This window comes from Rhipicephalus microplus, chromosome 3 (assembly GCF_043290135.1).
Source record: "Rhipicephalus microplus isolate Deutch F79 chromosome 3, USDA_Rmic, whole genome shotgun sequence".
Taxonomy (NCBI): Eukaryota; Metazoa; Arthropoda; class Arachnida; order Ixodida; family Ixodidae; genus Rhipicephalus; species Rhipicephalus microplus.
In genome coordinates, this window is record NC_134702.1 from 37,569,766 (window position 1) to 37,593,691 (window position 23,926).

A 23,926-nucleotide genomic window follows, 5' to 3' on the forward strand; every position below is an offset into this window, starting at 1 on the left:
CAGGCAGGCGTCATGCATACAGGCCTCGAGGCTTCTCTCTCTCTCTCTGTGTGTGTGTGTGTTTTATGATGTTGAATATACCACACATCTCCACTTTTTAGGACCATTTTTTTGCTTTCCTTGTACTGTCTATATGCGAGAAAATACGATATATGTTATTTACGAGTTATTTTACGAGTTATTTTTTCACCCGCTTTTCTTTCTTATTATTTGCTTTACATTGGTTCTAATAACTTCCCCTATACATTCCTTGGCATTATTGTCTGTTAGAGTTCATTAATAGTGTGTCAAAACACGGAAAAATGAGCCCTCAGGCACACACTTCTTTCCCATATATATACTTTTTTCACTGTTTGGTACGTCTTCCTACGTTTGTCTCGACCGACTCGGCGCAGCCGCGATTAATTATGTATATAGTATACGGGCCCAAATCGCCTGTACCGATCGCCAGGCACGATCGCTCTGCTATAGTTGACCGAGCCCGCGAGGAAGGCTTATCGAGACGTCTCGCGAAGGCTACGAAGTGTAGCGTGCGTCACCGTTTGATGGCGGCCAGTCAAGGCCGGTGTGCGCGTAACCTAACTATATATTATGCCGCACCGCCACTCCTAGGTATAGAAGGGAGTGCGAGTTGCGTGCTGCAGTGCATTAACCAGCTTGATTTAAACGCTGTAGTTACCGCCGGACTTGTTAGGAGGAATGGAGATCGCCTCTCGATCATATCTTAAGCGTGATTGACAGATGAAATATGCGCAGCGAAAAGGCAAGCGCGTGTTAGGAAATGTCTATATACTAGTTGCTCATAGATATTAAGCCCAAAAAATTAGGTATTCGGACGCCGTGGCTTCCGAGAATAATGGCTCTCAAGAAACGAGAGGGGGAGATCAGCGTTAATCAGCTTCAAGTGTCTAATTATTATTTGATTCTTAAAGAGAAGAGAAGAGAAAAGTGAGCCCCGTAGCTGTCTCTCACGGTGAGGAAACCTCAACAGTAGCTCACAAGGGATGGGGGTAAGGAGGGATTAAAAGGATAGGATTAAAAGGTAAATAGATAGAGAGAGGAAGGAGAGAGCGAGGCGCAGGGACAATGAACGACAGAAAACGACGGAAGTAGAGAGGAGATAAGAAAGATGGACATGGTCGCAGGAGTCCGAGAACGGGGCACCACTCAGCGAGAGCTCTTGTTAGCGTCAGGAGATGGTGTAGGGCGAGCCAGTCGGCCAGAGCTGCGCTGTCGTCGGAGATCGCGGGGGCACAACCGGTCGGCACGAAATCCAGAGAGCGAGTCTAAAGTAAGGTTGGCGTATACCTCATGATGTATTCATTAAAAGAGTGATAGAAAAGTTATTAGAAGTGATGCTGACGGAGAGTTACAACTAAGTTTTGTACTCCCATGTATAGAGGAACCAAACACCCGGGAGTCCGTATGAACCAAATATTTGTTTACAAAAGAATACACGCATGTATTAAACTATGCTTTGTGTACGTCAAATTCTTTGGTTTACCCGAAGAAGCAAGATCTAAGACTATCCGTTGGCTGGAAATCCGCGGGCTGCATGTTCACCAAGAGAGAGTGACTTCGCAGAAGGACGTTCAACCTGTTATCTTGGAGGATTGTGATAACGGTTGGCAGTTGTATTTTCCGGCGAACTACAGGCGATGTTGTAGAGGCTCACGATGGTGGGGACAATTCGCCCTCGTCGAGATAGTCAACTTGATACGTGAAATTATTCAGCGTTACTCAACGCACCCATAGGAGCGTGTCTTTTTTCGGAGGAAAAGGGGTGTTGGTGGGGACACCACCTTGATCTGAAATGAATTGCGGACAGGATGACGTGGTCGAGTGTCATGGCGTGTCATGCAATGGCGAAAAAATTAGGGGGAGAGGGGAGGGGGGGCACTGACCCCGTTTGCCACCTCTGCAGATACGCCACTGCCCCCGCCCAATCTCTCCCTTGTGTTTGCGTGCGTGTGTGTGTGTCCTGTTCAGACCTGTCTTGACGTATACAGACGGGTTTCCTGCTAAAGAAAGAGGACACTTGCATGCAAGGGGTGTTCGGACTCGCTGAAACATAGTGGAATATATTTGCATAAGACTGCTGGTGTTCGCAGCAACGTGCGAGAACTATCGTTTCATGCCCGGGCTGACAACAATATGAAAGCTGCACATTCGAGTGTTGCCTTTAACAGTGGACCATGAAAAAGGGTCGATACATAACGCATGTGGTGCATGTGGTGTACATAACGCATGTGGCGCATGTGGTGTAAGTTGCTACTATACTTTCGATCGTCATCTAGGAGATACCCTGGTCGTAGCAAAATGAACTTGAGAATGAGCCGGAGTAAAAATAATTATAGCGGAGAATAATTACGCTACGCAATCATAAGTAATGAAGTGTGCAGGGATGACAGCTGCGATTTTCAATAATCCTGAGCGGGAATAGTACCGTATTTTCTTTATTCCACGTCGAGCAGGTGTCGCGCGATTGTTCAAAATTGCGAGTTCAGGCGTGATAGAAAGAAAATAAATGCATATCAGAACCTTAACTTTGTGCTTTTTTCCTATTAGTTGTCTTCACGCAACTTTTAAACTCGTTTTCAAGTGTTTCATCAGTTGCGTGGGACTTATTTACGAAAACTTTCCTCTAGTGAGAGGAGCCTAGTCAATGAGACCGAGTAGCGGGAAATATTTTTGCGGAAGTAGGTCCAAACATACATTATGCATGTTCCTGCGTGTGTTTTCAAGTGTGCGTGTGTAAATACACATACAAAAGGGAAACTTTTCGAGGGGTTAATTCTCCTTCCCGTGTGACTATACAGCAATGGAAATAGAGCTATGAGTCAATGCGTTTACAAGATGGCGAATACGGCGTTATTGCGGAATCGATAGTGTCCACTATAGCATCCCAGCTCAGTATACGTGGCTGCCGGTGCAGTCGGCCACCTTTTCGTAAGTTCGTAACATTCCACAAAGTCGGAGGTTGCTACTTCGATGGCGCAAAAATCGACATACACGTTATCATTAATGTAGCCTTCTCTATGATTTCTTCAATTTCGTATATGTATGTGTACATGCACACATAAAAAAGCACTAACATACATAAATGGAGCTTGACCCCCCTGCCTTTTCCCTTTCGACACCGATAGAAAATTCAGGCTTCACGTTCTTGCATGGTATGCCATCTTCTGGGCAATTCGCGCGTTTGTCGCGCTCATGTTACTGCTGGTGTAACTATATGAGACTGCAGTCAAGTGGGTATTGTTGCTATCGCATTGGAACTCATACCCACTGCCGTGTAGTGAGTGGACTGCTCTATCATGTTCTGCGTTGCACCGTTCGCGTTCTTTCGTCCCCCCCCCCCCCCTCCCGAGTCTTTCATGTATTTCGTGTGTCATGTTCGTTTTCTTTTACCACGCGCGATTGTTGTTCGTACACGACGGTTGCTTGTTGACGACTTCGCAGAAGAGTTCAGTTCGGCCGTTCCCGATTGACAGCTTGCAGTTTCTTGTATGTTGCTCTCTTTCTTCTTTTTTTTTGTTTTGAGTATTCGCTCTCTATTGTGTACGGAATGGTACGAAATGAAAAAAAAGGAATAGAGATATAAAAAGGAAAGGGGCTGGGAGTGTGCGGGAGCCGGAGGAGGAGGGGGGGGGGGGAGCGGCGACGAGGTCGCCTTCTACCCAGCTTATGGGGGCAAGTGTAATGTCGCGAAGCAGCCGCGGCAGCAGCGTGGTTGTTGTCGCGCCCCGCACGTGTGGGAAGCTGCTTCCGTCGTCATTTTGTAGCCATCCATCACGCCGCACTTGCAGCAGCGTCACCCTCCCCCCATCCTCTCCCGATTCTCGCTCCCGCGTCGCTTCAATAGCTGCTCCGCGCAGCCAGCCATCAACAACTACGATTAAAAAAAACACACAAAAAAAGACACCCCGTCTGCTCGTTTCTTCCCGCATGCAGCTTGCTCTGATCGAGCGAGGCAGCCGCACTCCCCCTTACCCTCTCCATTTTTTTTAGTTCTTCACTGCGTCAACTGTTCCAATCCGTTTCTCCTCATCCCCAACGCATCTCCTACAAAACCCTCCTTGCTTTCTCGACGCGCCCTTAATCCTCCTTTCTCACTCCCTCCCTCCTCTCAACCTTGTTATAGTATGGAATGCTTCTCCTGTGGGGATTTTCCTTTTCTTGTGTACATCACGTATCCGTATTTGTGACTCGCATGCGCATTCTTGCAGCTGACTTCATAATGCCAGACGCAATACACGCGAGAAGAACTACCGCACGGCTCTCTCCTCTCTCTGCACCGTCTTTCCGCCTGCCCTCCGTCGCTTCTGCTCTGCTCTGTCGTCGTCAATGTCACGCGCGTTTGTTTCTGTGTCGTGTACACTCGCGGCCCTCTTCTTTCTTCCTCTTTACCTCTGCGTTGAACTCTGCGTAAGACTTGCCTCCACTCGAGCATCATGTCAGCATGCGCGAGGAAGAGGCGCACTTGTCGTGCTGTCTCCTCCTCTCCCCGGCTACGGGCACGTCCACCAGGCAGCTCACGCTTGTTTTTGGGTTCTTTCTCTCTCTCCCTCTTTCTCTCTCTCCACACACACACACACACACACACACACACACACACATATATATATATATATATATATATATATATATATATATATATATATATATATATATTGAGCTGCCAACCTTCGCTTTCCTATATGTAATGCCGAGCAGCGCGAAAGGAGGGGCCTTAAATGAATGAACGAAGCGGAGAGGGCGAATGGATGGATGGATGGGCTGAGCGCGAAACGAAATAAATTCCGGGCCCCGCGTGCTTCCTTCCCGTTTTTTTTTTTTTTTAATTTTTCTTCCTGTTTACGCTGCCGTGCGCTTTTCTGCTGTGCACTTGCGTTATATTTATGATTTTCAGTAAACCGCATTGCTCAGCAGCTCTATACGCTTCCATGCAGGCCATCGCTCGTTGCAGATTCCTAAGGAAAAAAAGGAGAGAGAAAAAAAGGGGAAGGGGGGTGGCTGAATGGCTGGGATTTCTTAGGGTATGCTTGTTTGTTTACTGATTAGCTGCCGTGGTGGATCTGATCTTGCGGAGTGGCTTGCCGTGGCAAACCCCTATCTTTGGGCAGAGTATGATCGTCATGCCTGTTAGTGCAATTATAGTGCAGCTTCACGCGAATTTGTTGGTGATAAGAAAAGCAGTGTTGCAGTTTGCGATTTTCGTCTAACTGCTCGCGTCCCACCTGTCGCACTAAAGGAATAAAGAAAAGAGACGGCAGCAGGTGAATAACTCAATGAGCTACGTGCCACTTCTGGAATGAGAGCCATCTACCAGGTTGGTACTGTGGTTGCGGCGTTGGGCTGCGGAGTCGACGGTCGCGGGTTCCATGCCGACCACGGCGGTGTCGTTTTGATGGGAGGTGAAATGCTAGAGTCAGCGTGCGTATTGTGCGGAATCGGTGCACATTCGAGATGTTCGACATTTCCGGAGCTCTCGTATAGGGCCGGGCTCACAATCACGCGGTAGTTTTTGCACATCATGACAATGCGAACCCACCTCTTTATCAGGCGGTAATTTAGAAGTGTGGCAGCTTGGGCTAGTTGGTATGGCATGACGATGGTTATAGCGCAAGAACAAAACGACGACACAGAGACAAGCGCTCGTGTCTTTCGTGTCCTTCTTGTCTCTGTGTCGTCGTTTTGTTCTCGCGCTATAACTATCGTTATCAGGCGGCTTCCATATCGATGGTCGACTACCAACCGTCACCGAGAGAGCCTGCAGTCCAAATCTTCTCTCTCTCTCTCCTTTAAAACGAGCGCCAGAAGCGGTCAAAGTGGCTCTGTGACAAGCGTGTACTAATCTTTTCTAACGTTGACGAACTGGGGAGGCTCATTTCGCCGACCCTTTCGGCACACGCCGCTTCAAGCGAGCGATCCTGTCGAAGGAGAGAAAGGGAGCGGCATGCCGCGGAGTGCCTTCGTCACTGCTCCCTCGAGTTTCAAACCAGCGTGCCGCGTCCCCCCTACCGTTTCGCGCCTTTGCGGTTGCTGCGCTTTGCTTCCTGGAACGCCGTCGACCGCACCTCCGACGTCTCTCGTCGTGCGTGTTTTTCTTGACCGAGCCTTTTCTCCTTAGTAGTGTGGCAGCTTGGGCTAGTTGGTATGGCATGACGATAACTATCGTCCTTTTCTCCTGCCCACCGTTCTGCGGCCCCAGATGTGCGCACGGTGGCCGCCTCTGTGTGGCGGTGATGACCACTTCTTGCTGCTATGCTGTGGCCGAGAGCATTTGGCAAAAAAAAAAAATCACGAGAAAGAAATGACACTGTGAAAAAAAAAAATCTGTAAGTTGGCTTTCCTGCATAAGTAGTTTTTCGAACGGAGGCTCTCGTTTCCAGAATGCTTATCCCATACTTCGGCAGAGCATTCCGACGTGTTATCCGAAAATTGAAATTGTTGGACCTCTTTGCTACCGACGCGGCGAAGTTTTTTTTTTCATCTACCTTAATTTCGTTCCACTTAAGTCGCATTAACACACTGCCGATGAATACTAGGAATAATGTCCCCCTATATGTGTCTTCGTCGGCTTCATGATCTGTTCGCTTCGCTAAGTTTCCTCGCTCTTAGTGAGTTCACCACTCCATAATCTATTGACGGTGCCTTAGCTCTATGTACACATACTCATCAGAAATTTCTGTGATGGCATGCGTCGTATGTGTACACAGAAAAAGGAGGAAAAAAAAAAAACAGGGAGGGTACTCGTCGCATATGCAGTAACATTTTTGCAAAGTCTCGTTTCTGCCGCTGCGGACTTTTTCATGGTGATCTTAGGCAACCGGGATCACCGGAACGAAAGCCTCCGAGATTCAAAGGCGTGCAAAACAACGTTTTTAGAAACAAATTCACAGATCACACTAGCCGTTTAGAGCCTTATCCGTTATGGGAAAGTCGCATGCACCGGAGCACCTTGAAAAAAAGCAGACTCCTTCGCTCAAAGCAGTGATGTATATCGTGTAGCCAGGAGGTTTGTTCAGTGGATTTAAACCCTCCTTCCCCCTTTACGTAATTTTTGAATTTTGCACATATGCATTTTACACGCACAAACATGCATAAATAAGGTCAGCTCCCTTCCAATAAAAAAAAAAAACAAAAGGAAAAAGGTTAGAAAACATTACACAGAGCTAACACATCATCGAATGTCGTCTGGTGACGTTGCGTTGACCAAACCACCGGTTTAGAGCATGCGCTGCGAATTCCGGACGTCCGGGTTCGGGCACAGTGAATTTAAGGTACAGTCCTTTCACGGCAAAAAGCCGCCTTTGGATTTTCTTGACGTGTACTAATCCACAAATACTTCGGGACTGAGTTGTGGCTTCGACTTTTCTTGACTTGTACTAATCCACAAATACTTCGGGACTGAGCTGTGGCTTCGGCTTGCGCTGGCTCGATCACGGGCCGTCAACAGGCGTGGGCGTGGCTTTTGCCATCGGCGCGCCATTTAGGTCGTCCGTGCCTGCGCCCGCGTATATCGCTGCACACCTCTCTCGCGCGTGGCGGTGTTGTATAATAGTTTGGACGGTGGTCGTGCTAACGACGCGATAACGCGTCCTTATTATGCACTGGTTACGAAACTACCCTTCCAGGGCCCACGCCTACAAGCCCTGTCCGAGTGAAAATATGCACGCCTGTGGATAAGGGGAATAAGTGGACAGGCAAGTGGAACAATAAGTCAACTCAGTTTAGCCACGTACACTCGCACGTATATTCTTTTATCTCGATTTTGCTTAGTACGCATTGCCTCTACATGCGCGACCTAACGCGGCGTATCATATTCGAGCGTCTGCATGGTGTGCTTAATTGCTCGAGATAACCAAGTTGCTTCAGAGGTAACCGCTACCTTTTGGCTTGGGCTGCAATAATATCTGGGGTTTTAACGTCCCAAGACTACGATACGATTGTGGGACGCCGTATACAGTGGAGGGCTTCGTTAATTTTGACCGCCTGTGGTTTTTTTAACGTGCACTGACATCGCACAGTGTGCACGGTCCTCTAAACAGTTCGCCAATGCGATCGCCGCGACTGCGATGTAACCCGCGACATCCGGGCTGTATACGGACCAATGGTGTCCGCAGACGGGACACGAAGTAAGTATACGGCGGAATACAAGATGCCTGCACTGATTATAGCCCCACATTCACGTATTGCATTCTGTACACACTCTATACGATCAATTCACGAGGTGCAAGGGTGTTCTCGAATTCCGAGCCCATATATATAACAGCTGCTATTGTGTCCTCTTGCGCGCTTTCTTATCGTGGCCTCTCAGTGGTATCGCTTCTAAGATGGCGCCGTATACGCTCATGCCGCTTACATATCCCGCCGTTCTTTGCCGTGACACTGATAAATTTCGGCATTGTCGCTGATTAGACCTGTTGGTTTCGCACCATGTTACAAATATGCCGTGCAGTAAACACGACAATTTCTGTCCATGCTGGCTGCGCTACTATTTTGTTTCCCATGCTGATGAACTGCCGCAAGACACGTGAAACGGGATAACATGTCACAAAATATAAGGCTTCACAATCTAATGGCGTATTCGGTTGGGCGTTTTAGAGCGCTCTGGAGTGCTATGAAAAGTGGCTACGCCTTCGGTCGGTAGAATTCGAGCGCTCGGACTACCTTCGGTTGGTTGTTTGAGAGCGTCAGCCTCAGCTGACTCAGAGCGCCCCCGACCGCTCTGACTTTGAAGTGAGAGCGTGGCGTGATCTGACCGGGAGGACGAATCACGTGGCACAAGCCAGCCAATCACGTCACTGCTGGCAGGGGAACGAGGTGAGGAGCGCGAGCGTGCATTTCGGAAGGGGGAATTGCCGGGTGCGTAATACACGTGTGTTGTTAATGGCGTTTTCGCGCCTGTGTAGGGTGAATTCACGTCCACGAAGCCATAAATGCACCATGTCAATAACGAGGCGGCTAGCCAAGGCGGAGGAGACGTCAATGCTGTCGTTACAGCAGCTCGCATACAGCCTCCTGATTTGCTTTTAAGATAGCAGTTCGGACGAGGACAATCGTCAGATTTATGTGCCGAGTCCAGAAGGCTTTCACTACATCCAGACATGTCAGAGAGACGAAGAATATAACAAAAGGTAAGACATGTCGCAGATGTCCACTGAAGTGATCGGCACCACTTGTTCAAAATGTTGACGCGGTGCAGCTATGTTTACCCGGCAGCTTCCCGCGCTGGCTGCTGCACGGTGGCGCTACAGGTGCACTGCTCTGGGCGCTCTGAGATCGCCGATGTGTTCGGTTGGTACGCTTTCTATCGCACTCCAATTGCGAGCTGCCGCCGAATCTGGCGACTCTGGGCCAGGGGACCAGAGCGGCCAACCGAATACGCCCTAAATTACTTACATAGGCACAGAAACAGTGGCGAGCAATATCTCTCCTTATCTCAGTCCAGTGTTGTGCGTAGTCGAGCGGCGCCCAGTTCTTTACTTCACGAATTCACCGGCTGCAGTTATCTCTGCGTGCAGTTTTTTCCGTGTTTGTCACTGGTTGGACGCGCACGTGTTGCTGTGTGTGCGAAGATAAGAAGGGGAAAGCGTAAGTGGCTCGTTTGCCTCCTTATCTCGGAGTGGCTGCTCGCAGCTTCTTATCTATGGACACCATGATGACGGTCAGCGCTGACTGGTCGACGATCTGTCCAAAGGTTATTATCATATCTGCGGTTAGACGTTCCAAAACCGTGATATGTGATTATGAGGGACGCTCCTGTAGTGGAGAGCTTCGGAAATTTTTCACCATCTGATGTGTTATTTAATGCGCGCTGAACCCGCTCAGTACACGGGCCTCTACAGCATTTCGCCTCCGTGGAAATGTGACCGCCGTGACTGGGATCGAACCCGCTACCTGCGGGTCAGCAGCTCGACACCATATCATCATCATCACCATCATCATCATCAGCCTGAGTGCGTCCACTGCAGGACAAAGGCCTCTCCCGTGTTCCGCCAGTCAACTCGGTCCTGTGCTTGCTGCTGCCAACGTATACCCACAAACTTCTTATTCTCATCTGCCCACCTAACCTTCTGTCTCCTCCTTACCCGCTTGCCTTCTATGGGAATCCAGTTAGTTACCCTTAAATACCAGCGGTTATCCTGTCTACGCGCTACATGCCCGGCCTATGTCCATCTCCTCTTCTTGATTTCAACTATGATATCCTTAACCCACGTTTGGGGGGGGGAAGTGGTTCTTAAAATTGGAAAAGAAAAGAAAAGTGAACCCCGCAACTGTCTGCAGCTAAGTGCGACACCTCAGCAGTGGTTCACATGGGAAGGGGAATGGGGGATAATAGACTTGAGCGAAGAGAGGAAAGAGAAAGGAGAGAGCGAGCAAAGGAAGGGGGGGACGCACAGATCGTCTACCAAAATCACGGGGCGCGAATTCTCTAAATTCGCTCACGCAGTCCGCTTCCGTCTACAAAGTCGAGCAGCGCTGAAAGGGCACGCTTGATATGCGCGCGGCCACTGTTCGGGAACAAGAGGTGCTCAGTTGTTGTCCGAGGCAGGCCGAGAGCTCCGTACGTTGCGAGCATCACCTGTCTGCTCGCGTCACCAGCCGGGCAATGAAGCAAAAGGTGGTCCAGAGTCTCCAGGTCGCCGCAGTCCATGCAGTATGGACTGCCACGCCCGGAGTGCCGATGTTTTCGCTCGGCGGTGTAGTTGTCTCCGGTGCGGAGACGGAGAAGGAAACCGCGGTCTCGTCTTGGGAGTCCCTTGAGAGGGAGCCGCCGCGGCGGCTTTCCAGCTGCTACGCGAGGGTCGGGATGACGCTCGCGCACGTAGCGGGCGGTGAGGAGACGGCCGGCATCCGCGGAGCACACGAAGTTGGTGACGCCGGTGTCGGGGTCGTGCGCATCCCTCGCGGCACAGTCGGCCGCCTCGTTGCCGGGTATTCCGATGTGCGAAGGCACCCAGTGCAGCGAAAGGTCGCACCCCGTTTGCTGCACGGCGTGCAGCTTCCGGGCAACTCTCTGCGCAAGGAGGCTGCCGTCTTCCTCGCGCGAGATCGCGGCCAAGGCCGCCCGGGAGTCGCAGATGATGGCTGCAGCGCTCATGGGTGCCCGCTCACTAAGGAAATCGGCTGCCAAATTTATAGCGGCGAGTTCCGCCACAGTGGAGGAGGCGAGGGAGGGGAGGCGGCACTTGAGAACCGCGCCGACTGATGGCACAACGCAGGCGGCGGCCGCGGAGCCGTCGCGAAGCACTGACCCGTCGACGTAAACAAGCAGCCGGCCGTTCAGCTGTTCGTGAAGGAGGGCGGAGCACTCCTGCTGCATCGCTGCCAGCGGGGTGCGCGCCTTCGCTTTGATGCCGCCAATGGTCTTGGTGATCACCGGAGGGGTGTGGCGGTAGGGTGGGATAGCCAGCCAGCTGGGGTACTGCATGTCTGGCACAACCGTCAAGAGCTCACTCGCCCGCTGCCCCATGGATGAGTGAGGTAGAGCATATAGCCTGTTCACAAGGAGCTGCCCCTGCCTTGTGGTTTTCAGCCGCAGTACATGATTTAGTGTCCGCTGGGTCACCCGCAGGGAGATGGGAGTTTCCCCCGCTTCGGCGAGCGTGGGGCCCACCTGGGAGGTTTGGGGAAGTCCGTAGTACTCCCGCACGGCGTTGCGATGGTCCGCGTCCAAGGCAGCTAGCTGGCAAGCACTCAACGAAGCCACTGCTGCAGTGTAGATCACGCGTGCCGATGCGACTGCGTTGTAGACTCGCAGGGCAAGGGCAGGGGTGCAGCCGTGCCCTCGCGCGAGGAGACTGCGTGCGGCGCCGAGTACCTTGCGGTTGCTCGTCCGCAGATCGTTGACGGCCGGTCGCCAGCTGAGCCGGTGGTCTATGGTCACCCCCAAGTAGCGCACCTTCGTGCTCCACTCGATGGGGAGGCCCCGGAGTGAGAGCCGAGGCGTGGAGCGGCGTGTCGACGCTCGCGGGTGGACGAGCACTAATCCACTCTGCTCTCTTCTTGTCTGTTAAGGTTACACCTACCATTTTTTCTTTCCATTGCTCGCTGCGTCGTCCTCAATTTAGGCTGAACTCCTTAACTTCTGTCTAAAGGTTTGAAAGGATCGCTGATCGCACTACTCCAATCTGTTAGAACGGGATGCAACAATTGGAGGAATAAAGTTATTTGGATATTCCCCTGGTGTGCGATCAGTGGATCGGTGAAGCGCATTGGATCTCGACTCACATTTGTAATGCGTGCACCTGTATTGCACGTGTCTATAATGTGTGTCAGCGGGACTGAGGAGGCATCAACGTTCACTTTGATATCATGCCTCTGCAGCCGGGACTCGCGGAATTCACGAGCTTCGCGTGTCTGCACTGCACTATTATGCGCTGCTGTACTACGATTCTCTACACTATAGTAAGGATGCGGTGGCTTTGAACAGGGTACATATATGCGCCAAGCTATTTATATGCTGTATATAAGTGCTATACTGTCCAGCTTATGGTTGGCTTGGCATGGTACAACGATGCAAGTTGTGTCGCTGATGTCACGTATATATATATATATATATATATATATATATATATATATATGCAAATGTGTCACGTTTTACTACGAGTTTAGCACATCGCGCGAATGATTTGCACTTCAGTGTACGTTGCTTCGACGAATATTACACAGGGCATATTGCACATGCGTGTCGACTGCACATTAAAAAGCAAAACAAAATAAATATTTCCCGCTTACCTGTGTGCTTTACTGCAAATGTCTTCAAAAGATTATATATAGTTTTCTGTGCACCTTCTTTCATGCGTAGCATCACATTTTCAGAGCATACTAAGAAACCCCAGGGCCTCCAGAAATACGGATCTATGTAAAGGAACACACCACCTAATACTTACGTATTGATGTTGCGCCTCCGATACGCGTAATATTTACTTCTTGATCGAGTTTGTTCGCAAGTAGAAACGCCAGGCGACGATGGCTGGGCGTTCAGCAACTGCTTAAACTTTGGCCGTGTTGCGGAATTGTTTCGTGTGACAGGCAGACAGACACATAGATAGATAGATAGATAGATAGATAGATAGATAGATAGATAGATAGATAGATAGATAGATAGATAGATAGATAGATAGATAGATAGATAGACAAAATTTTTGAATTGAAGTATATCTCAAGAAAGTCACATTCACTTTAGTTTCAGGGTAGAGGCCTTAAAACGCGCCTATAGTTCGCAACAAATGAGCCACCGCCATGGAGGCGCGCGAATGCATGGGGTGGTGTCCCACTTTCAAGAGCGCGCCCTTCCTTGTTTTTTACCCTTTCCTTGTAATCGTCGTCCCGAAATCGTCCTTGCCCCTCGGGTGGGCTTTCCTTGCGCCTCCTTATCACTGATAGTCCTCGCTGCAGAGCACGCCCTCTGCACTCATAGTTTCCATTTCTTCCGTGCATTCTCGCGTATCTTTTGTTTTTTTTGTTTAATGTGCGCTGCTCCCCTCTCCCCACTCCATCGCGTCTGACTCGTATATGCTTAAACTGTGCGATACGTGTCGGGGAGGGGGTGAAAAAAAAAAACGAACTAATCGCTGAATACGTCTCTCTGTCTCTCGTTCTCTTTCTCCAGGGACATCCCGCCAACTGTACACCACGAGTATCGACGAAGCGCACGCCCCAAAACCGCGCGCCGCTCCACTACACCAGTGCAGCGGGATAGCGTGTGTCGCATCGAAAAAAAAAAATCAAGAAATACGAGAAGAGAGTGAGTGAGACGAAGAAAGGGAAGACTTCCGAGGATACCGCGAGGAGGATTATGAGCCAACAGCCTGGTGAGTGGCTCAGACAGCGCTGCCTGCACTTATTTACATATTCAGCCAACAGCGCAAACACTTTGTCCCCCATGTTCGATGGCTCTGTGCGCTGTATTTATTGATATCTTCGATAACCGTAACTCATATATATGAGTTACGGTTAACTCATATATATGAGCACATTATAATGTGCGAAAGCGGGAAGGGAAGCCGTATAAAAGTTTATTTAATCTTAGCCGCGTAAAAGGATAGGCGTTCGCACGGGGCAGGTGGGATTAGAGTCACTGTATATGCTACCTATAGGTAGCGTATATATGCTACTCAGAGGTACTGTATGCTAAAGGTACTGTAAAGTTACTGTATATGCTATACTGCTATACTATACAGTATATGCTTACTGTATAGCATATACAGTAAATCTAGGTGGGTTTTATAGCAGCGGTGCAACTTGAGTGAGTCCGCACATTTTCACCAGGGCAGCGTACTATAGGGACAGGGCTGATACTGTAATTTATACACACTCACATCATTGTTCTATGCAATGACTCGTGTCTAGACGACGTTAATTGTGGATCATTTAGTGTTACGTTTGTGCACTAGTTGCGTACAGTGACATTGCTTTTTCCTTTCGGTATTTTTTTAAACCGCAAATTTCGCCACCGACTATGGTTGGTGGCGAAATTAGCGGTTTGCGTTATGGTGTATATTTGCGAGTTGTGGTGTATATTTGCGAAATTTGCGAAAATGCGTTACGGTGTATATATATATACACCATAACGCATTCCTTAGAAATCTACATTCAGACGTAGCACGCCTCGCCTCACTGGTAAATGTCGTCCATGGTTTTATGACAAATTTTATGCGCTTTAGGACGACTGTTCCGAGGCTCACGACAGCTAACACGCATTTACCTCTGGTACCTTTTCGCTTCTTTGCCATTGATCAACACCGGCCCGTCGTTCTCTGACCATACTTGGCCCTCGTGACGCAGAAATTGAAGCATTCTCCATTCCCACTGTTTCCGTGAAAAGTATACGCTGCATACAGACGCCTGCAGCCGATGGGCCGTACGTACGTGACGATTATGTTCATATTCCCATAAGCGTGCCCACGGGGGGGGGGGGGGGGAACGTTAGCTTCATACATTGAATTCCTTCGCCCCCCTCTCCGTACCCTCTGAAGGGGAACCCCGGGCACGCATATGCATATTCCATTCTTTGTACCTTTCGCCATTGATTGGCAGAACTTCATATGTGTAAGTGTTATCTCTAATACTGGTCATGCTCTCGTTGCCGTGGGTGATAACGACGGAAAAACAATGATCAACCTTAAAAGTCTATTGTTCAATTCAGCGCTTTATTTATCTTTCAATGAGCAATGAAAGAAGCAGCAGCCACACACACCCTTCGAAGGACAGCATCGGACATAGCGCAGATTAGATATAAATGTGACCTCACACTGGGATTTGCTTCATCGTTACGCTTTGCTCGCCTCCCACCCGGTTCGCAACGGGATTTACATGCTATAGGGGAGAATTTGAAGTGGTTATTAAATTTTCTCGTGTGTTACACTTAAAGTAGTCGTATACCGTATGAAGGTCACCGTAGTTATTTATAATGCAAGCCATTTCGAGCTGCATTTCGTCTTCGGTTGCGTGTGACGTTTACAATGGACAGAGAAAAAGAAAACTCGTTGTAGTCCGCGTATTCCTTGTACAGCGACTGAACCGAAATGTAGTTGCTGTTGCTCGTCGCAGATCAATCCCAAATATCCACCAATATCGTTCGTATCGCAGGCGTCGCAAATGCGGGTGAGCCAATGATTTAAAATGAGGTCGACATATATTGCGAAACGAAATGAAGCGTTATACAAAAACGTGGACCTTCGTTGCCGCCGCGTTTACGTCCTGTCTGGTGAATATCTAGTGGTCACCGAATATATTGGAGGGACGACCTCTAAATGTTAAAATCTCTATCTCCTTCTCTCATACACGCACAGACTCACAATGTAGGATGAGAGTAGCGCTGACGCAGCTTCCAATTCTGGGTATGCACGTCAAGGTAGCGGGGAGCACTAGCAGTGCTCATCCTTGCCAATCTCAAGCGCGTGGTATAAGGAGCATCACCAACATCTCGGGTTGCCTCGCTCGCAGCAGAGAAGGAATGCGCCAAGCTGACACCTTACGGCTATAGTGCACGCCTTCGTATACTCAGCCGTGCCACCTATGCATTGCCTTATCAAGCAACCCGTAAGACGGACATCGAGCAAGGGGACCGACTTCTTCAAATTGCTTGCAAGGCAGCCCTTGGGCTGCTGTGCATGACGCCAGCACCACAACACTGTGTCGGCTCGGGATGCTGAATACGTATGAAGAATATGCAACAGATACCTTCCTCGCTCAGCGCGAACGGCTAAACACCACACCAGAAGGACGGGCTATACTGGCCAGGCATGGTTTTCCTCTTGCCCAGCAGTACAGTGGAGATATAGTGCGGAATCACTTCCTCCGACTATGCACTCGCAGATCTACGAGGCACCAATATCCCGTCACATGCACCCGGTCTTCCGCTGCAGTGCGTGACGCCAAGCTCGTGCACGGAAGCTTCGGAACCACGGCACTGACCCTGACGTGTACTATACGGACGCCTAACCTTCCGGCACCACTACAAGTCCATGGGTCGCGCACGTATACACCGCAGTGGCTACTAATAGAGCAAGACTGATGGCAGCAGCGACAATACGTACATCTTCCGTTGCAACAGCGGAGGCCGCTGCAATCGCCCTGGCCATCACAGACGCGGACAAGTGAAGTACAAACTCCACTATCTTCACGGATTCACAAACAGCATGTCCACTTCACATGCATACATGGCACAATACCACGAACTGTTTTAAACATCTTAGGCTCACACATCGTATCTGACCATGGCATCATCTGGTGCCCAGCACGTACGGGTGTTCCCGGTAATGAACGGGCCGAGCGACGGATGCGCCTGCAGACGTCCCCCTATACGATGAGCGACTAAGCGGTCGAGCTGACATTCTCGAAGCTGAACGGCTGGAGCGACGAACCATGACACCACCTTACCCGAAACTGAACAGAGCGAAATCGAGGGACTGGCGCCGTCTTCAGACGAACACGTACCCCAATGTGCGCACACTTTCTAGAACACACCTCTCCTAACATCGCGATGAGTGGCCTTGGTGCGGAGGGGTACCCACACATTGCATACAGCTGACCCTCGCGTCCTGTTGCGGCAAACTCGACGCACATGCAAGCACACATGCTACCACACTGGTCGTGGGAGGCGCGACTTTCAGATCAGGCCTTGGGAATTGAATTGGCAACCCTGGACGAGGCCCAGCGAGCTGTGCATGTGGAACTCTGGACGAAGGGACCCACCCACTTTAGTTACTAACACACACTATTAATAGTCGTGTATTCTCTATCTGTTCTGTCGTCCTTTTTGTGTGGTTGTCTCGCCCGTGCGAAAAGTTAACTATGGTCACACACACACACACACACACACACACACACACACACACACACACACACACACACACACACACACACACACACACACACACACACACACGTTTTTTCTGCTACAAATATCCTCTCTCTATTCCCTCCGACAATCAGTACGCGCGCGCACAGACCATGGCACAAAAACATCACACACATCCAAACTCAAACGAACAGACACACACTCTCTTTCTTGCTATCCTCTTCTCTCTCTCTCACACACACAACACACGAGAACGTATACACTCTTTCTCAGAAGCTCACGCGCACACTGACGAGACTCGCAGGCATGGCGCTCAGAACCGTGCAGGGGAGGAAATCGAGCGGGGAGCCCCTCTTCTCCTCCGGACCTCGAGGGGATGAGGAGGAAGAGGGGTTTCCATAGCTACGTAACGAACGGCGACTGCTGCGCGTGACTCAGATGATCCTTCCCGGCTACGCGGACGCCGTATACGGCGCACTGCAACGGCAGCGTGTCGGCGGATGCTGTGCAGAACGGTATACAGAGGAGCGACGGATTTTTTTGTTTTCTTTTTTTCTCGCGGGACTTTGGAAATACCCTTCCCGCAATAGACACGAAATTTGGTGTAAGTGTAGCACCTTTTTTAATGTGAGGGCTTTGTAACATCGCAACAGCTATCGCGGTACTTGTATATGGAGCTTTAAATATGAAAAAAAAAAGGTCTTTCTCGTATCTTATTTGTGGGTCATTTCTCGATAAACACCAAACCGAACTGTAATACTGAAATCTGGACGCCGACTCTCATATAATGAATTTTCTATTTACGGTTATATGTTTCAACAATCGGAGACCTCGTGGGATGCCTCGTAAAAAAAACGAAATGGTTTCTTCTCATGCACGCGCATATATATATATATATATATATATATATATATATATATATATATATATATATATATATATATATATATATATATATATATATATATATATATATAATATAATATAACTGCTATTGAGGTTGTGGTTTTGAAGATACCATCCACTGCTATCCGTTGTTGAGGTGTTGGGACTTAGCCATTACCGGCACCGGGGACTCGGGAGGAAGACGCCGACCATGAAGAGACTGAAGAGGGAAACTGTACGGGCGTTTATTCTACATTACTTACAAGCGAGCATTTCTCGCCACAAGACGAATATCTAGACGAAGATGTCGTCCTACATTTTGACGATCTCGTCGAAGGCCCTGCCCTCTCTGGAGCACACTGCCGCTTTTTGTCCTTTCGCAGTCCTCAGACGTCAGGCCTATAATAGGGAAACGGGGAAATGCGTTTTCACCCAATCTGGTCACCACTGTTGAGGGTCATTTTGCTGGCACCGCCCCCAACACACACACACACACACACACACACACACACACACACACACACACACACACACACACACACACACACACACACACACACACACACACACACACACACACACACACACACACACACACACACACACACACACTAACACACACACAAACACACACACACACAAACACACACACACACACACACAATCCAAAGCAGGTAGTGTTCCGGCCACGCTGTCGCATCCGGGGAATAATGTAGCCTGCAAACGGGATGTAACAATGACGATAGTTATAGCGCGAGAACAAAACGACGACACAGAGACAAGAAGGACACGAAGGACTTCTTGTCTCTGTGTCGTCGTTTTGTTCTCGCGCTATAACTATTGTCATTCCATACCAACTATCCCAAGCTGCCACACTTCTAAGGGATGTAACGAGTCCTGTCGATAGTTAGAGCGCGAGAACAGAATGATGACAAAGAGACAAGAAGAGCCCTTCGTGTCCTTCTTGTCTTTTTGTCGTCGTTCTGTTCTCGCGCTATAACTATCATGTCATCAACTAGCCCATCATACCAACGAGTTCATCGTGTCGCTGCTCGGGCCGACCACCCACACTGTGGAACGGTGGTCGCAGAAGTGTGGCAGCTTGGGCCAGTTGGTATGGCATGACGATAGTTATAGCGCGAGAAGAAAACGACGACACAGAGACAAGAAGGTGTCTTTCGTGTCCTTCTTGTCTCTGTGTCGTCGTTTTGTTCTCGCGCTATAACTATCGTGGTGGTCGCAGGCCAGGCAACTTCGCTGTCACGTGCTGGGTCATCTGGCGTTGATTTGAGCGTCGGTGACCTCTCAGCTGGAAACGCACAGCATGGTGGTCTGAGGTCCGTCTTCGGCAGAAACTCGGCGTCGGGGCCTTGGGTGTATGAAGGCGCCACGTGTCGCATTTCCGCGCCGGCACCAAGCGACAGCAGTGCTGCGTGCAGTAATTACAACCACGCACTTCCCAAATCGTGAAGAACAGCCGGGAGTCTCTTCGTTCCTCCTCACCAGGCGGCTGCCTTTCCTCCGTCTCGGTGCCCGCCGCAAAGGAAGGCTAGCCGATCGCAACACTGCCAAAGTTCTAAGCCCGTTGGCTTGATGGCCGACAAGGCTTATATGTAGAGCACGTTCTCTGTCACTGCCCTCGTTACAGCTTGCAAAGACGGTAACTAGCTCGCCTTGACGACAGAACTTTGTCTGAACAATCAGTGCTTGAAAGGCGACATGATTTGTGTGCTCACAGAAAATCAGTGAAGGCCTTACTGAACTTTTTGCGTGGCAGTGGCCTATTGTATAGACTATAGCACCCCAGCCCCCCTCCCTTTTTTTTTTTGCGCGCGTCTATTTCCCTCTTCGCTCTCTTTCCCATCTTTCTTCCCCATTCCCCCTTCCCCTAGTGCAGGGTAGCAAACCGGATGCTCCATTTTCTGGTTAACCTCCCTGCCTTTCCTTCATTTTATTCCCCCTCTCTCTCTCTCAGTTCAAGGCTTATCTGCGACGGGAGAATAAATTGCAGCGTAACTTCTTGTGCGTAGACGATCTTCGTGGTCGATCGCACGTCGTGACTGCAGTCATCCTCGACCGAAGAGCTGAGTTGTTCGTTTGAACGATAAATATGACGGACGATGACAGTCGTACGCAGTGTTCGACCATCTTCGGAGGGCCGTCAGCTTGAAATAGCCCTTGGAAGACTTTCCCGCACGACACGGCGGATATCGCACGCGACATATAGTCGCAAACGGAGCTTGCTGCTCTGCCGTATATCCCCGGTATTACACGTGTGCGCAATCTTCTTCGCACCATTCCCGCACCCCGTAGCGTATATAGCACCTGGCTTCCGGACGCGTATCTCCTGGCTAACCTCGTATATTATGCAGGGGATGGGAAACTCTCGGGCGCGGGGGAGAACCCTATAACTCACCGTATCGCTGATCTCGGCGTTGGAGCGCGAAATGGCGTCTCGCGGCACGTTGGTGTATGCCCTATCAGCATCGAAGCGGTGCCTAGAGGGAGAGAGAGAGAGGGGGGGGGGGCAGCACGCGCATATAATGAGCGAACGCGTGCTACACTCACATAATGACTGCCTGGGACAAGTGTTCGCGTATAGACACCTTTTCGACGCCGCAGCATGCGTGTAGACGGCACGCTAAAACCGGGTTGGCTGCCGAAAAGTCCCAACGACTACATTCAGTGTGCTCCGGAATTTGCCTGTTGAGCTATTACACACTTATGCCATATTCCGACAGCCAGCAGCGACTGAATACGTCGTAATCACTGTTCTCTATATAGCACAAACTCACACACAGATAGATAGAGAAAACGACACCAGCGATGCTATCAATCCAGTATCAATTCAGTATTACTCAAGACTAAATAGAATGCCGATACATATACGTTTCAAAATGTTTTCGCCTGTGAATCTGAAGTACTGGCAGCACCCATATTGTAGCTGCCGAGGTATGGCGTTCATAACATGTAATTTTTGACGTTTCACGCCTCAAAACCATGATATGAAAATGAGGGAGTCCGTAGTGGTGGAGGGCTCCGGGAATTTCGGCCACCCGGGTTTCTTTAACGCGCGCCTGAATCTAAGTGCACGAGCTTCAATCGTTTCTGGCTCCATCGAAAATGCGGTCGCCGCTGCCGGGATTCGATTCCGATACCTTCGGTGTATACAGCAGTTGAGCACGAAAGCCACTAGACCACGGGTGGGTCTAGTGGCTTTGGCGGCTACGGCGTATCATACGGGGCACGTGGACGAGGGTTTGATTCCATGTCACATTTCGACAAAAGCGGTGCCTAAAAAACACTTCAACTGCTCGAAAATAATAAATAAGTTATAGCAGGGAACATTCAATCACCCATTATATACGGCGTGCATAATAGTAATTACGTGGTATGTCGCATAAAAACGCCAAGACTTGTTTCAAACGATTCTCACATTTAGAAGGTGCAATATCAGTGCGCTGAATATACTTTGCCTTGATTGATTGGTTGTTTAACATATACGAGGCAATAAAACCTTTCATATACGTCTATTGAGTTTAAAAAACCGCCAGGCCTGCGCGCGCAACGCACAGCACTGTCTCAGCAGTGAAGTCTGAACTTTTTTTATGAAATTTGCGAAGAAGTATAATTTTTTGACCGGGAACTATCCAAAGATCGCGTGCGTGAACGGCCAAGCCATATACCTGAAATATGTGAACGTGACGTAAATAAGCGATTGTAATTAGTGGAACATTTATGAAAATTTTGTCTGTATATAGACGGGGACCTCTGTGGGCAGATCTTACGTTTATTCGTTGGCTGTAACCAAGTATAGGCAGGGCCAAACTTGGAAGTATACTGTTGCGAGGTCGTTGGCTTGCCACGAAGTTGAGAGAAAAGTTATGCGACAGGTTTGTGGCCACAATCGCCGGCAGTGAATGATTACGGCGAAGGTTTCGCCACCCGCCTTCTTATCGGCGTGTCCCCGGCCACGCATATACGAGAACTAAGTGGCGATAACTGCGCGGTCTTATCTCGGAGGGCGCGTTGCAGCTGCTTCTCTCGAGTCGAGCTGGAAGATGCCAAAGGGTCGCCACTTCCTGGGGGTGCGACGCCGAGTTTCAAAGCCATGCACGGGGGTCGTTCAACTGGTTACAGTAGACGCGGGAGAGTATAGGCGACGTGCCCGTGGCGTGGAGTCTTTTCTCCGTAGAATGTTTTTTTTTTTGTTTCCTGTATAGTCACGAGATCTCTGCACAGGTAACATTTTGAGTAAGCCTAGTAAATTTTTTTGGAAATTGCCTCCTATGCATTGTCCATACTTGCATGGTTTTAGCAGTTATAAGTTAGAGATTCAGCACCGTTGCTCCAAAGCTGCTTTCGTACATATATAAGCACTTGCGCTTTTTTTTTGTATTCTTCTTGGGTGTGGCAGGAAGTACGAAGGAACGCGAGAGCGTATATGTAAGCAAGTGTCTTAGAGTTCTCGGCTTTAAAACTATTAGAGATGTTTAGCGATACTACCAACAAAACTATATTATATTGTAGTGTTGGTGCAAGAACGAAAAAAAACTCACCCCTGAAACTCCCTGTTGGAGAGTTAAAGTGGTGGGTCCCCTAAGTGGCTTGCGTACGCACGCTGTTGCGTTCTTTTGCACTATCCCTATACGGGCGGCTGGCGTTATAGGGAGGCGGAAACAGTACAAAATAACGTGATAACTGTGGGACCCAGCGGCTCTAGGGCCCTACCTTTCTAAAACTTTCAGTTAAAGAGTTTCGGGGAGGTGTGGAGGTTCAGGGTTATTTTTATAATCCGCGCTTCACTGTACCGGTCAATCCATGCGTGACGATGTGGGTGGAAGCCTCTTCCCTTCTCCGAGCACAATTAGTGAACAAATGCATACGAACAACTACGTTATCCCAGCCAATGAATGCCCTGTTCTTGCCGATGGTATCGCCAGGCCCATGTTATCGATAACACAGCTCGCTAGCAACACGAGAGCGAGGTTTTGTTCAACGAATTGCACATGCAGATATATCCGCAATAAAAGCCATTGCGTCGTGTTTTGCAAGTATATTGCTATATACTTTTGCGATCTCCCGTGGCACCCGAAATAAAAGGATGTCTGCGCGAATAAAATTCGTTGACTACTGAGCGCATATAATGTGAAAGTTTGTTCAAAAAAGAAAAGCAACATCATCTTTCGAAACAGCCCGCCGTGTCGAGATAACGTTTATGTAACGGCGCCCGACGACTCGGGGCTTGTTTGCGAGTATATTAAAAAAAAATAAACAAATAAATAAAAGTCACGACGTGCGGCGCGTCAGAAACAGATAGGATTTCTTCCGTGTGCATTTGGAGAGAGAGAGAGAGAGAGAGAGAGAGAGAGAGAGCAATTGCTCTTAGATTAGTCTTATTTTTTCGCCGCATGTTTACAGCTCACAGCTCCCTAACTTCCCTCCTTTTGTTCCCCGAATTTTGCGCATTTAAACCGCGGGGGGGGGGGATACCACATTGCCTTCTATTTTTGAGGACGCCAATTGCGGCGCGTGTATACATGTGGACGGGGTTCGCGTTATGGGAATGACGCCGCGGTTTCTCTCGGTTTGATGGGGGAAGAATGGAGGGGTTCTCCTCTCGCGGGCATTTAACTGGAACGTCGTGCACTTCTGCGCACACGTTATGCGACTGAAAGCGCTCATGATGGCTGCTTACTTTGCTGCCCTCTCGTTTTTTTTTTT

At 49.4% G+C, this 23,926-nt stretch overlaps 1 protein-coding gene across 8 annotated transcripts in view; it reads left to right on the forward strand.

Moving 5' to 3' along the window:
- LOC119176591 (uncharacterized) overlaps window positions 1–23,926 on the forward strand; it is a 248,652-nt gene that overhangs the window by 169,621 nt on the left and 55,105 nt on the right. For 7 of the 8 annotated variants that reach the window (XM_037427958.2, XM_037427951.2, XM_075889244.1 and 4 more), the window contains one exon: window positions 13,625–13,826. The exons of the other annotated variant lie outside the window; for it this stretch is intronic. The gene's annotated coding sequence lies outside the window, so the exon portion shown is untranslated. The remainder of the gene's footprint in view (window positions 1–13,624; window positions 13,827–23,926) is intronic. 8 annotated transcript variants of the gene reach the window in all.